Here is a 12,320-nt window from a genome sequence, read left to right on the forward strand (position 1 = left end):
AAACCGTTTCTGTGTCTAGACTGGGCAAGAAATCACACGGACCGGTCACTATTTAGTACTTTCCTCTTTTGGCCAATTTTCTCTCATCTAGTTGGTGAAGTATGATTGCATGCAGTTGAAGCAAAATTTTCAAACTTTGGTAAATATGACTCTTTGATAAGAAAGATCAGTATATTTAATTATTTATATATTTATCTTAATTAACAAACGGTGATCTAATATTGATGAAAGTAAAAGTAGGATAAAATATGATATCTAAGATTATTTTTTATATAATGCATGACTCTTGTATGCATGATAAGATTGATAGTTATTTTTAATTTTGGTTCTTAATATCATGAAAATTTAAAGGAGAGTGCATGGAGTAGGTTTGAGGGCTACCTTATGGTAGTCTGATTCGACGTAATAACCGGTAAGGCTCGGTTCGGACACTGCCTCACTAAATACAATTCATTATGTCTCTGGCCACCACCTTCTTCCTGCATCTACTCTCTCTCTCTCTCTCTCTCTCTCTCTATATATATATATATATATGATATTTCATTGAAAGAGTGTGAGTTGGTTTTAGTTTCTCTTCTCTCTGGTTTTCTCTTCCTCTCTAACAAATGGAGATCATGTACTGGCCTTTACTGGGCGGAGAAAGCAGTGGAACTGGGGCGCGTTATGAAAAGGCTGCGGCGCTGGTTGATCTGGTTGGTTACATTCGTTGTTTCACCTGCAATATTATCATATAAGAAATACTGATCTATAAATGCTGATCCCTTCAAGTTTAATTTTTGTTCTTCTGGATGAGCTATAGTACTGGATTTAGCTGTGGCTTGGTAATGCTTTGGTGAATTCAGTGGTGGGTTTGTGTTTGTGTTTAAAACTAGTTGAGAGTACTGGGTGATATTTTTGGAAGTGGAATGGGAGAAGTTGGATGTCACTCAATATTTCTGTGATGACCCGTTTTTGAGTGTATTTTCGTTGAAATGGTTGTTTTTATTTTAATTAATATATTAGTTATTTATTTTAATTTAATCGCGTTTTAAAACAAAAAAATTGGTTTTTTATTTATTTGATGTGGTGTTTTATTTCTTTTTGTTATTTTGTGGTTTTTAATCTCTTTTCGGCGGTTTGTTTTGTTTTCCGGAATGAGGATTAGACCTCATCTTTTTTCCCTACACCTCTTTTCCTTTTTCTCTTCTTTTTCCTTTTTCTTTTTCCTTTTTCCTTCTTTCTTTTTTTTTTTCTTTCTTTTCTTTTTTTTTCTTTATTTTCTTTTTTTTCCTCTCCCCCGCGTCGACCCCCCCGGCCTCTCTCTCTCTCTCTCTTCTCTCTCCCTCACGGCCGAACGCTTCCTCAGCCCAGACCCACCGCCGGCGGCCACCGTGCGGCACACCACCTCCACCAAAACCTTCCCCTCCCTCCGGCGCACCACCCCACCGATTTCCACCCCCATCCGGCCGGCCGTTTGGCCGGAAAAGCTCTCCAAAGGCTGCACGGATTTTGCCCCGATCCGCCGCCGTCGCTCCACCTCCGGCCACCATTTCTTCACCACTTCATCACCGGTCCCTTACCGTCCTAACCCACCTATTTTCGGCCTCCAACGACCACCGGAATAGCTCCCACGAGCTAGCTTTCCTTTTTGGGAAATCCGGCCTCTTTCCGGCGATTCTGCCGCCACCCACGGCCAACCACCACTTCCAATAGCTTCACAATCATCCTTAGACCATTCCCTATCAATCCCAAGCTCTAGTTTGTCCCCGTTCAAAAGTGGGTTTTTCACAACCCACGGCCACAGTGAATTTTCACTGTGACGTTGCTTTTTCGGCGCCGTTTGCAACGCCGCGTGTTTTCTAAAATCGCCATATAGCACTGTAAGTATTTTCCAAACCCTATTTTCAGATTTACATATATATTGCTCTTTCAATTTAATTAATCTGCTGGTTAGTTGATTCCGGACTGAATCCGAGGAGTTCGGGGGTCGGATGGATGGAGGACGGAGTTGCTTGATTTATTGTTTTATTGTTGGTTGTTTGTTTTGGAGCATTGATAATTGCATTTGCATGGCGCATGCTTGTGTATTTATTTTATTTGAGAAACCCTGTTTTGCTGACGTGAATGGATTTTCGGGTGCGTGTGTCTCACGAGCCCAAGCCGAGATGGGTTATTATCTCGGTGGAGCTCCTCTGGTCACTCGGGAGTGGATAATACTGAGTGACGTCCCCTGAGTTGTCGCTGGGCGACGACGGGAGTGGGGCTAGAGGATGGCCCGGCCAGGTACGCGCGGGGCGCGAGTCTGGGCATCGCTCTACTCACCGACTCTGTGGCCCTTCGCTGGCGAGGGCTAGAGGATGGCCTGGCCAGGTATGCGCAGGGCGCGAGTCTGGGCATCGCTTGTTTAGGTGTCACATGTGTAGTCGTTACCTGCGGTGTGGCACAGAGCCAGGGTGTGCGGATGATCCCTAGGGGAGATCATGGTGCATGCATAATCGGTTTGTTTTTATGGTTTTCGGATGCGGGCCATTTTCTGGGAAAATGGCGAGTTTTGGTTTTGAGGCTTTTGATCCATTTTCTGGGAAAATGGTGGTTTGGGCCATTATCTGGGATAATGGCGAGGTGTGATTTTTAAGATTATGTTTTTATTGGGCCAAATGGGTTTTTGGCGTGTGTGGGAAAAATCGTGTTTTGTGGGCTTTGTGCATTGGGCTTGTTTCATGCATATTATTTGAGTTCTATGTGTTTTTATCTGGTAGCGTTTGGGTTTTACTTACCTGCGGTACCATTTTTGGTTCCGTAGCTTTTGGTGCAGAGTTTGAGGACGAAGAGGAGGAGGCTGAGCCCGAGGATGTGGCTCCGCCGGGTTGCTGATGATATGTTTTATATTTGATTTAAAACTGTATTTGTGTTTTTGTAATATTTTATTTATGTAAGTTTTAAACAGCTTGTATTACGTTAAGAAAAATTCTGGTACTTAGTTAATGACTTTCGTTATCCGCTGCGTGTTTATTTGTGCACATATGTTGCCTTTGCACACACTTGGCACCCGTCGATAGGACGGTGACCCGGGTTGTCACCATCCGGACGTCTCGATTTTCCCGTGTTCGGGCGTGGGGATTTGGGGGCGTCACAATTTCTGTTCAAATTTTATAACGTGTACGTTTGAGATACGCACTATAATGAATGATCTTAGTTATGGTTGTTTACATTCATTTTGTTTTCTTTGGATGTGATTCGAAGAATATTATATATTGAAGTGAATTTTCCAATGGATTTATTGTGATACCACATATGATAGGAGTATGTAGTATATGAGATCACATATTGTTTGGGAATGAGAAGTTCTTGCTCTTTATAAGATTCTAATTATATAATTGGTTAGTTCTTTTGAAATATAGATAATGTTATTTGGGTTTTCTATTGACGCGTTTCATTTACACTGCCGGTATATGCAGTTTAATGAATTGAAGATCTTGGTGATGGTCGTTTAGTCTGTTTGGTTTGGGGGTGGACTTTTGAAAACTATAGACGTAAATTTACAGTTCTCATGAGGTGAATTTTAATTTATAACCTGTTTTTTTCTTTTCTTTTTTTTGATATATTTGGGGAGGGGGGGGGGTTTAAACTCATGGTCTCCATTTTAGAGGCTTGAGGGTTATGTCAATCAGGTCACATGCCTTTGTCAATTTATAACCTGTTTATATTTGATTATATGCAGTTTGATGAATGATATTAGCTTATGGCTGTCTAAAATGATTTTGCGTTTGTTTTGGATGTGGAATATATATAATGGATTTAGATGTGATTTTCTGAGTTCGGAATGGAATATAACGCAGTTTAATTAATTATTTCAAGATCTTCAACACTAATGTTTGGCTCAACTGTTGAAGTACGTACTGGTATATATGCACTTTCATTTTTAGTGGACTACCTTTAAGCTTATATTTCAATAGAATTTGCATTCTTCTTACATTTTTTGTGTTTAGATTTCGAAGTCGGTGTCAATGAAGAAAAGTTATATCATATGTGCGAGAGAGAGAGAGAGAGAGAGTCATGTGTACGTGAACTCATCATAAATGTGATTTTGAAATTTTAATTTGTAATAGAAGGTACAAGTGGTGGCATATGTGATATGTTTGATATTTATTAGTGCAGATAGCTAGGTATATATTTTTTCCTTCACAAATAATGCTAAGTGGTGGCATGTGTAACCTCATGTTTGACATTTACCGCAGAGTGATGCTTGTATATATAATTTTCATTTCAAACATTCCTTTTTAATGGACTATTATTGGAGTAATAAGACTCCACAGAGAGTAGGTTTTTTTTTTTCTTTTTCTTTTTTCTCACTTTCTTTCTTTCTTTCTTTTTTTTTGTTTTTTTTTTTCCTCTATGGGTGCTCTAGGAAAGATTTTTAATGATAATCTAATTGATTGTCATTCACATGGTAGAAGAAAAAGAACCCATCAACAAATTGACAGTTTGTGAGTTTTTCGTACGTATTACTTCAATAAGAATTTTTATTCTCAATTTTCTTTCAAACAAATAATTAGTTTTCGTTGTTTAAAATGCATTGTGCAGGCTGAAGATGGTATTGGTTTACCCGAGCAAATAATTCTTGATCCACAATCAAACTTCCAGAATGCTCGAAAATTCTACATCTTATTTTTTCGGCTTGATTTCATTTGGTTCCTCAATTATTTTGCATTGATAATCCTAAATTTCTTAGAAGTTAGTACACTTTGATCTCTTCAATTTTGGTTGCTTTTTGTTCAACAAAGTGCATTGGTTAATTAAGGCCTTATTAACCCATGCACTTTCATATATAAAAAGAAGTACTTGCATGTTTATTCTTAACTTGCCAATGTGTGTGCAGAAACCTTTGTGGTGTACCAACTATTCTGGTACATATTCTTGCAACATCAGGGACTACTTTTATCTTGGGGAGTTGCCCTACTTAACTGGGGTGGAGTCTCTTGTATACGAGGTAAGATCAGTTTTTTTTTCTTTTTTTTTTTTTTTTTTTTTTTTTTTTTTTTTTTTTTTTTTTTTTTTAAGGAAAACTCATTGCCATTTCATTAACTCAAGTGGGAAATACATGAAGAGGTTTCCTCCATTGTTACAATCAATTCAAAAATGGACAGAGCATCTTTTGCTAATAAGTGAGCCATTGTGTTACCATTTCTCCTAACATGAGAAACTTCCCATTTAGCAAAAAGTTTTAAGAAATGCTTAACTTCATCAATATACATACTCGCATAGTTCCAACCTTCTTTATCACCTTGGAGAGCTGTAGTAACTTGCAAAGAGTCCCCCTCTATGATGACTTGTGATAGTCCTAGGTCCCGACCAAATTGGATTGCATGTAGAGCACCATATGCTTCGACAAGAAAAGGTATAGGGAACAAAGGTTTTCTAAATCTCATTGTGGCTAAGATTTGGCTTTCCTTATCCCTCACAACTACACCAACCCCAATCTGACCTTGCTCCTTGTTAATAGCATCCCAATTTGACCTTGCTCCTTGTTAATAGCATTGTCCCAGTTTATCTTAAGCTAGCTCGAGAGGGGAGCTTGCCATCCTTCAGCTGATAGGCAAGCCTTACTAGGCCTAGCATCTCTAGCATTTACCTCAGCCTCTAGCATTTACCTCAGCCTCTAGCATATTGAGTAATCCTCTTGCCTCTTTAATGAGCTCATTTGGGTGTGAAATTCCGAACGTAACCCTGTAAAACCAGGAAATTATCTACCAATTTCCTTGAATGAATAAGTTAGATCTTAATTATCAAGATTATGAAACGAATCAAATAATTTAAAATAAATAATCAAACTTACAGGACACAACGATTGGTTACGAAGGGAATCCCTTTAAAGAACTCTTTAAAGGTAAAACCCTACGGGGCAGCCAAATTCAGGAAAGTCAATCTTATTATTTGAAGAAAAATTACAAGCAATAATCAATTACAAAACCTTTGCAATTCGGCTCTCTTACTTGCCTAGACAAACGACCCATTTGTCTTCTACCGTAGTAGCAGCTAGAACCTTTGACAATCTTCAAATATTGACTTCCCTTCTGGAACTCCAAAGGTTGAAATCCAATCGATATTACTTTATCCTCAAAGCACGATCACACTCAGGAAGATATGAAAAATTCCATGAAAATTCTCAAGTGAATTTTCTCTCATAAATCCTCAAAATATTCTCTCTAAAATTCGTGGCTCAAAGTCTTTAAAAAGATACAAAACTGAATCCCTTTAAATAGAAAGTCTGGAAAGAGTTCTAGTCATAGTAGGACTCTACTGACGGTTAGCAACAGTCTCGAAAACGTGTTCCGACGGACTGCTAACATTTTGTGATAACTTCTTTTGTTATAGACTAAACTCTGTTCAGTTTTCTTCTGGATAAGTGCAAAACTATTAGAACTCGATTTTGACTTCAAGGACTTATCTAAACAACTCCTAAAACTTCTAGATAATTATCTTTACATTCATCCAACAATAATAAATAATATGATAAGATAAGCCTTATCATTTACTCATCTAATCCTAATCAATTTTTGCCTTTACAATCTCCCCCTTTAGCGGATTGATGACAAAACCAGTTTGATGAATGTAAATTCCCTGAAAATATGTCAATTATCAAATCACAAAAAATATAGAAGATTATAAAGAGTTGTGATTTAATGAAAATAGATCAATTGATAGTTATCCTAATCAAAACACATGCCAAATTGTATCTGCATTCACTATAAGATATATGATTTTTTGAGACAAAAAATTGTCTCAAAAAATAGAAATTTCATCCTTAAAAGTTTTGGGAGATGAAAAAATTTCGTCTCTATTTTGTCTCGAAAAGGCTGTCTTAGAAAGTTTTCAGAGATGAAAACTTTTCGTCTCCGAAAAGTATTTTTAGGGATGAAATTGGGTGAAATCGGTTGAAACCGTTTAAACGAAAAATTTTTTCTGAGATAAAAAAATATCGTCTCAGAATCAAGTTCAAACGAAAATATTTTTGTTCGAACAACATGAAATGTTAATTCGAACTAATAACTATATCTGACCAAGTCCGTTCGAACAAACAAGTTCGTAAGTGACTTTAGTTTGAAGAAAAATATTAATTGTTCGAACAAATAATCTATTTATAGAAATCTTCTATTCGAACGGACTTTTAGAAATGCATTTATTCGAATGAGTATTTAATTGTTCGAACGAACACATGGATTGTATTTCCCGGTAAGTTCGAATGGGTATATTTTTATTCGAATGGGAAGTTTTTGGTTCGAATGGATATGTTTTTGTTCGAATGTATGCATAAATGGTAATTTACCATTCGAACGGCATTGATCAAACAAAATGAAATTGATACTAATACAAATTGTAATCTATATACATCAATTGTTCAAATGTTTACAAACATCATAAATATTAAAGGCAATTAAAAAAAACCAAATGAATTATGATTGTGGTGGTAGTGGTGGTATAGGGTTTTGGGACATCATTAATTGAAATTGTTCAAAGATTTTTTGGTTATTTAATTGTAGCCTCTCTTCTAATCTTGCTTCTAAATCTGCTGCTTGATCTAATCGGGTCAGCAACTCTTTTTTCTTCGATCTCAATCGTTCCATCTCAAGTGCAGCTTCCTCTAATTTTTTAGTCTTGTCGTCATTCGATCTGGCTTTAGAAGATGATGAAGATGTTGAGGATGGCTTCACGCAACGTCCTAAGCCCCTCAAATATCCAAAATGTGATCCAAGAACTTGAGAAAAGATTTGAGCATCGTTGACAGCTGATTCATCAGATGGATCCGCAATAGTGTCTTTAAGAGATATCATCTTGTCCTGGAAAAAGAAAAACATTAAAATTAGTGTATGTAACAAAAATATATTTAGACAATGAAATTAAATAAACTTAAACTTACATAATTTGCCTCTGCCTCAGGATTGCTCCAAACAACATCAAAATTTTTATGTGCTTTAGCATACAATTGAGTCAGATCATAATCAGTAGGATTTTCTTCTTGCTGCAAAATGAAAATTAATATCATAATTTATACGAAAAAAGTGTATATATTAAGATTTAATGGAGACAATAAGAACTAACAATTTTGTTTTTACAAGCGATGAAAAGATCGAGAACCCGCGTGATTGTGTATCATTAAATTTGATCTATTTGCTTTGTTCACTGTACTCTGTTTCTAAAAAAAGTATTATAATTTTTATTTAATACATCTATTAAATATTATTAAAAAAAAGATAGTAGCGAAATTACCTGATAAGCAAGATCTTCAAACAGATCACAAACTTTCTCCTATTCGTTCAGTGGCATTGCTTGGAATGGATTTTGACGCGTCTCTATTGTAGTACTAAACTTCTGATAGTGTGCATGGCATCGACCTTTGTACCTCTGGAATGCATTCGACATTAGTTCTTCAATCGTTAGTCGATCCTCCCGTCGACCAAAATTTAGTTCAAACTCGTCCTTCAAAGAATTATAAACAATTAGTATAATTTCAAACATTTGCATTTAAATAAAAATGTTATACAAAGTAACTTATTACCAGACAACAATTTTTGATGTGGTCTTTCACATCTTGGGGAACTTTAGCCCAGGAGGATGTAGCCATCGGTGCATACGTGCGAGTAAGTGTACCAGCATAAGAAGCAAGCCAAGCTGCCGAATCCCCAGAGCTACCGGTGTGATTATCAGATATATCAACTTGAATTTTACCGACTTTCCTTACTTTTTCTATGCAGACACCCCTCATAATGCCTCTAACTCGACGCTGGTTTACAACAGCTATATATACAAAAATTAAAGCATATATTTTAATTAAATTAATTTTATTTGAAATATATACAGTGAAAAAATACCTTGTTCTGGTTTTGGTGACGGTGGCCTACCATTGTTGGCAGGTGAAGCACACGGGGATTCGCTAAGTGGTGGGGATGGCTCATGTGTTCTTTTGCGTTTAGGAGGCATATCTGTTTGAAATTATAATAAATTATTATTCGAACAAAATACATGAAATATTTTTATAAGAATTTTACCTACACAAATATCTGTTTGAAAATCATTCGGTATCAGTATTGCTGGAACAATCGCTCTCATCCTCAGTAGACACTTCAATTGATTCATGTTCTTCTGACATGTCACCTTCAATTACTTCGGGTTGAACATCTTCTCTGCGCAATGGGACCATGTCATAATGGCTTAGATCAACAAATAGATTGATGCTTGATTCATTTTCTTGATATGCTTCTTCATCGTCTGGACTATCAACTTCTTCATGTGGTTTGTCTGCCTCTGGAATATAATCATATACATTTCTTGGCGCAAATTTCTCGACTATTCTCCATGGATTTCCGAACTCCGGATCATCTAAATAAAAAACTTGATTTGCTTGGCATGTGAGAACAAATGGGTCGTCCTCATACCATTTACGAGTTGTATTGACACTTACAAAATATTCATCCTTACACACTCCCAACCTAGGATTTGAGACATCCCACCAATTACATTTAAATAACCAGACCATATATCTCCCCACATACTTTAATGCTATGAAATCTTCCACAATTCCGTAAAAATCAATATTATCATCCTCATGGCTTCCTTCGATAACAACCCCATAATTTTGAGTTTTCCTATATCGTTCTCGTCTGCTGTGTGAAATCTATATCCACGCACCAAACATCCTGAATATTGGATAGCCCGCTTAGACGGACCACATGCCAAAGCATATATTTCTGGTGAGATTTCACCTGGATGTTCATTATATTTCGATGCAACCTACATAAATAAATTTTATTCTACTTATATCAATATCATATATAAATATGATGACACCTACAAATTAAATAAAGTTTAAAATACTTTCAAGCATAATTTTTTCTCGAATAATACTGTATGTGCAAACCATGAGGCAAATTCTTCTTCGTGCATCTTTTCTATGTCAGTCACACCATTCTTGCGAAGTAGTTGTATATGTTCGCTGCATATGTTAATGTGAGTTATTAATTTGTATCAATATATACTATATTATTAGAAATGCAATTAATACTACTGCCAAATTAGATGATCATCATGAACATCAAATACTGTTCAATCTCTTCACAATTATTTAAGACATACCATCGAGCTCTTTCAAACTCTCGCCCACATAGGTCATAGCCCCCTTGTGCACCTATAGGACGTACTTTCTGGGAAAACACGGTAAATGCTGATGAAACTCCCATTTGTCCACCTTCATAATTTCGATCTGGTCTCGTAAATCTAGTATCAACCCCACGAAAATACATTGAACAAAATGTATGCCACTCATTATGAATATATGACTCTGCGATCGATCCTTCCGGACGAGCCTTATTCCCCACAGATCGCTTAAGTTTTCCCAAAAACTGTTTAATAGGATACATCCATCTATACTGAACGGGGCCAGCAACTAAAGCCTCACAGAGAGATGCACAGCTAAATGAACCATTACATCAAAGAATGAAGGCGGGTGCAAACTCTCCAATTTACACAATATCAATGCAATGTCAGCTTCCATTTTTAATAAGGCATCAACTTTCAACGTTCTACTGCAAATATTTCTGAAAAATCGCCCTAATTCTGTGATAGCTGTACGAACATCAGGAGTAAGCTTTCCGCGCACACCAACTGGCAACAATCGTTGTAAAAATATATGGCAGTCGTGACTTTTTAGACCAGTTATGGAAAATCATGAGGTCGGACGCATCTTGACATGTTCGAAGCATAACCATTGGGTAATTTGATTGTCATGAACCAATCACATAATTTCTTTCTTTCATCACTTGAAAGTGTATACCATCCAAGGGGCATATAAGCTAATGACCCAGTATCTTACAAATGCAACTCTGATTTGATTCCCAACTCTTTCAAATATTTACGAGAGTTGACTGTATCTTTTGTTTTTCCTTGTATTGACATCAGGGTACCCAAAATATTCTCACATATATTTTGTTTAATGTGCATTACGTCTAGATTGTGACGCAGTGTTAAGGTAGACCAGTATGGCAACTAAAAAAAATACTTTTTTTGGTCCAATTCAATTCCACTGCTTGTCTTTTCCTCTTTCGGCATCTTGCATTCTTTCTAAATATGTTGTCTGGGACATCTGCCAATTGAGTGAGAATATCACTGCCAGAATACTCTGGCCGTGATGACCTACGATCAACCGTTCCATCAAACATTACCCTATTGTTTCGCCATCTATGATCATGAGGTAAATATCGACAGTGTCCCATGAAACATAATTTCCGGCCATTTGTTAACCACTGAGACTGTGTATCTTTGTTACAAACAGGACAAGCCATTTTTCCCTTTGTGCTCCACCCAGACAAGTTCTTGTATGCCGGAAAATCATTTATTGTCCAAAGTACTGTAGCATGCATTTTGAATTCACGCGAAGCGGCCACATCATATGTATTGACACCCTGTTCCCACAACTCTTTCAACTCTTCCATCATTGGCTGCAAATATACATCTATTTTATTTCCTGGTGACCTTGGCCCTGGAATCAATAGAGTCATCATAAAATAAGGATCCTTCATACACTTCCATGGTGGCAAATTATAAGGCATTACTATGACAAGCCAAGTGCTATGAGAAGTGCTCATGTTGCCAAATGGATTAAAGCCATCAGTTGCTAAACCAAGACGTACATTGCGAGGTTTATCAGCAAACCATGGATACTCGTAATCAAATTTCTTCCATTGTAAGGAATCTGCAGGATGAGTGAGAAATTGATCATTTTGAACTCTTTCTGTGTGATGCCCAGTCATATCTTTCGCAGTCATCCGGGAAGTAAATAATCTTTGAAGTCGAGGAATAAGCGGAAAATGTCTTAGCACTTTCTGGGGTACATTACGCTTATCTGATGTCCATCTTGACTCAAGACACACCGGACATTATTCACATTCTGCATATTGCTTCCAGAAGAGACACAATCATTCTTACATGCATGGATGATATTATAATCAAATCCTAACCCCCGCTTCAATTTTTTCGCTTCATAAAAATTTTGAGGTACTACGTTATCCTCTGGCAGAGGCTCTTTAAATAATTCAAGCAGCATATCGATAGCTTTTGCAGAAATACGAAAAATAGACTTTATATGGAGCAACCTGACAGTGAATGACAACTTACTATGATGGGTGAACCCTTCGTACAATTCTCGTTGTGCATCCTCCCACAATGATCCAAAGTCTTCATTTCCCTCAAATGACTGGGTAGATGTTCCTTCTCCAACCCTGGCACCAAATATGCCTGCGCCAAGATCTCCTAACATTTCAGTCATATCTTCTCCATTATCATAACTA

The 12,320-nt window shown here is 36.9% G+C and overlaps 1 pseudogene; it reads left to right on the forward strand.

The window, feature by feature from the left end:
• Positions 1-501: 501 nt before the first annotated feature.
• The window catches only part of LOC122307998, a 74,776-nt pseudogene continuing 62,957 nt past the window's right edge, over positions 502-12,320 (forward strand).

The sequence above is a fragment of the Carya illinoinensis genome, chromosome 4, assembly GCF_018687715.1.
Source record: "Carya illinoinensis cultivar Pawnee chromosome 4, C.illinoinensisPawnee_v1, whole genome shotgun sequence".
Lineage (NCBI taxonomy): Eukaryota > Viridiplantae > Streptophyta > Magnoliopsida > Fagales > Juglandaceae > Carya > Carya illinoinensis.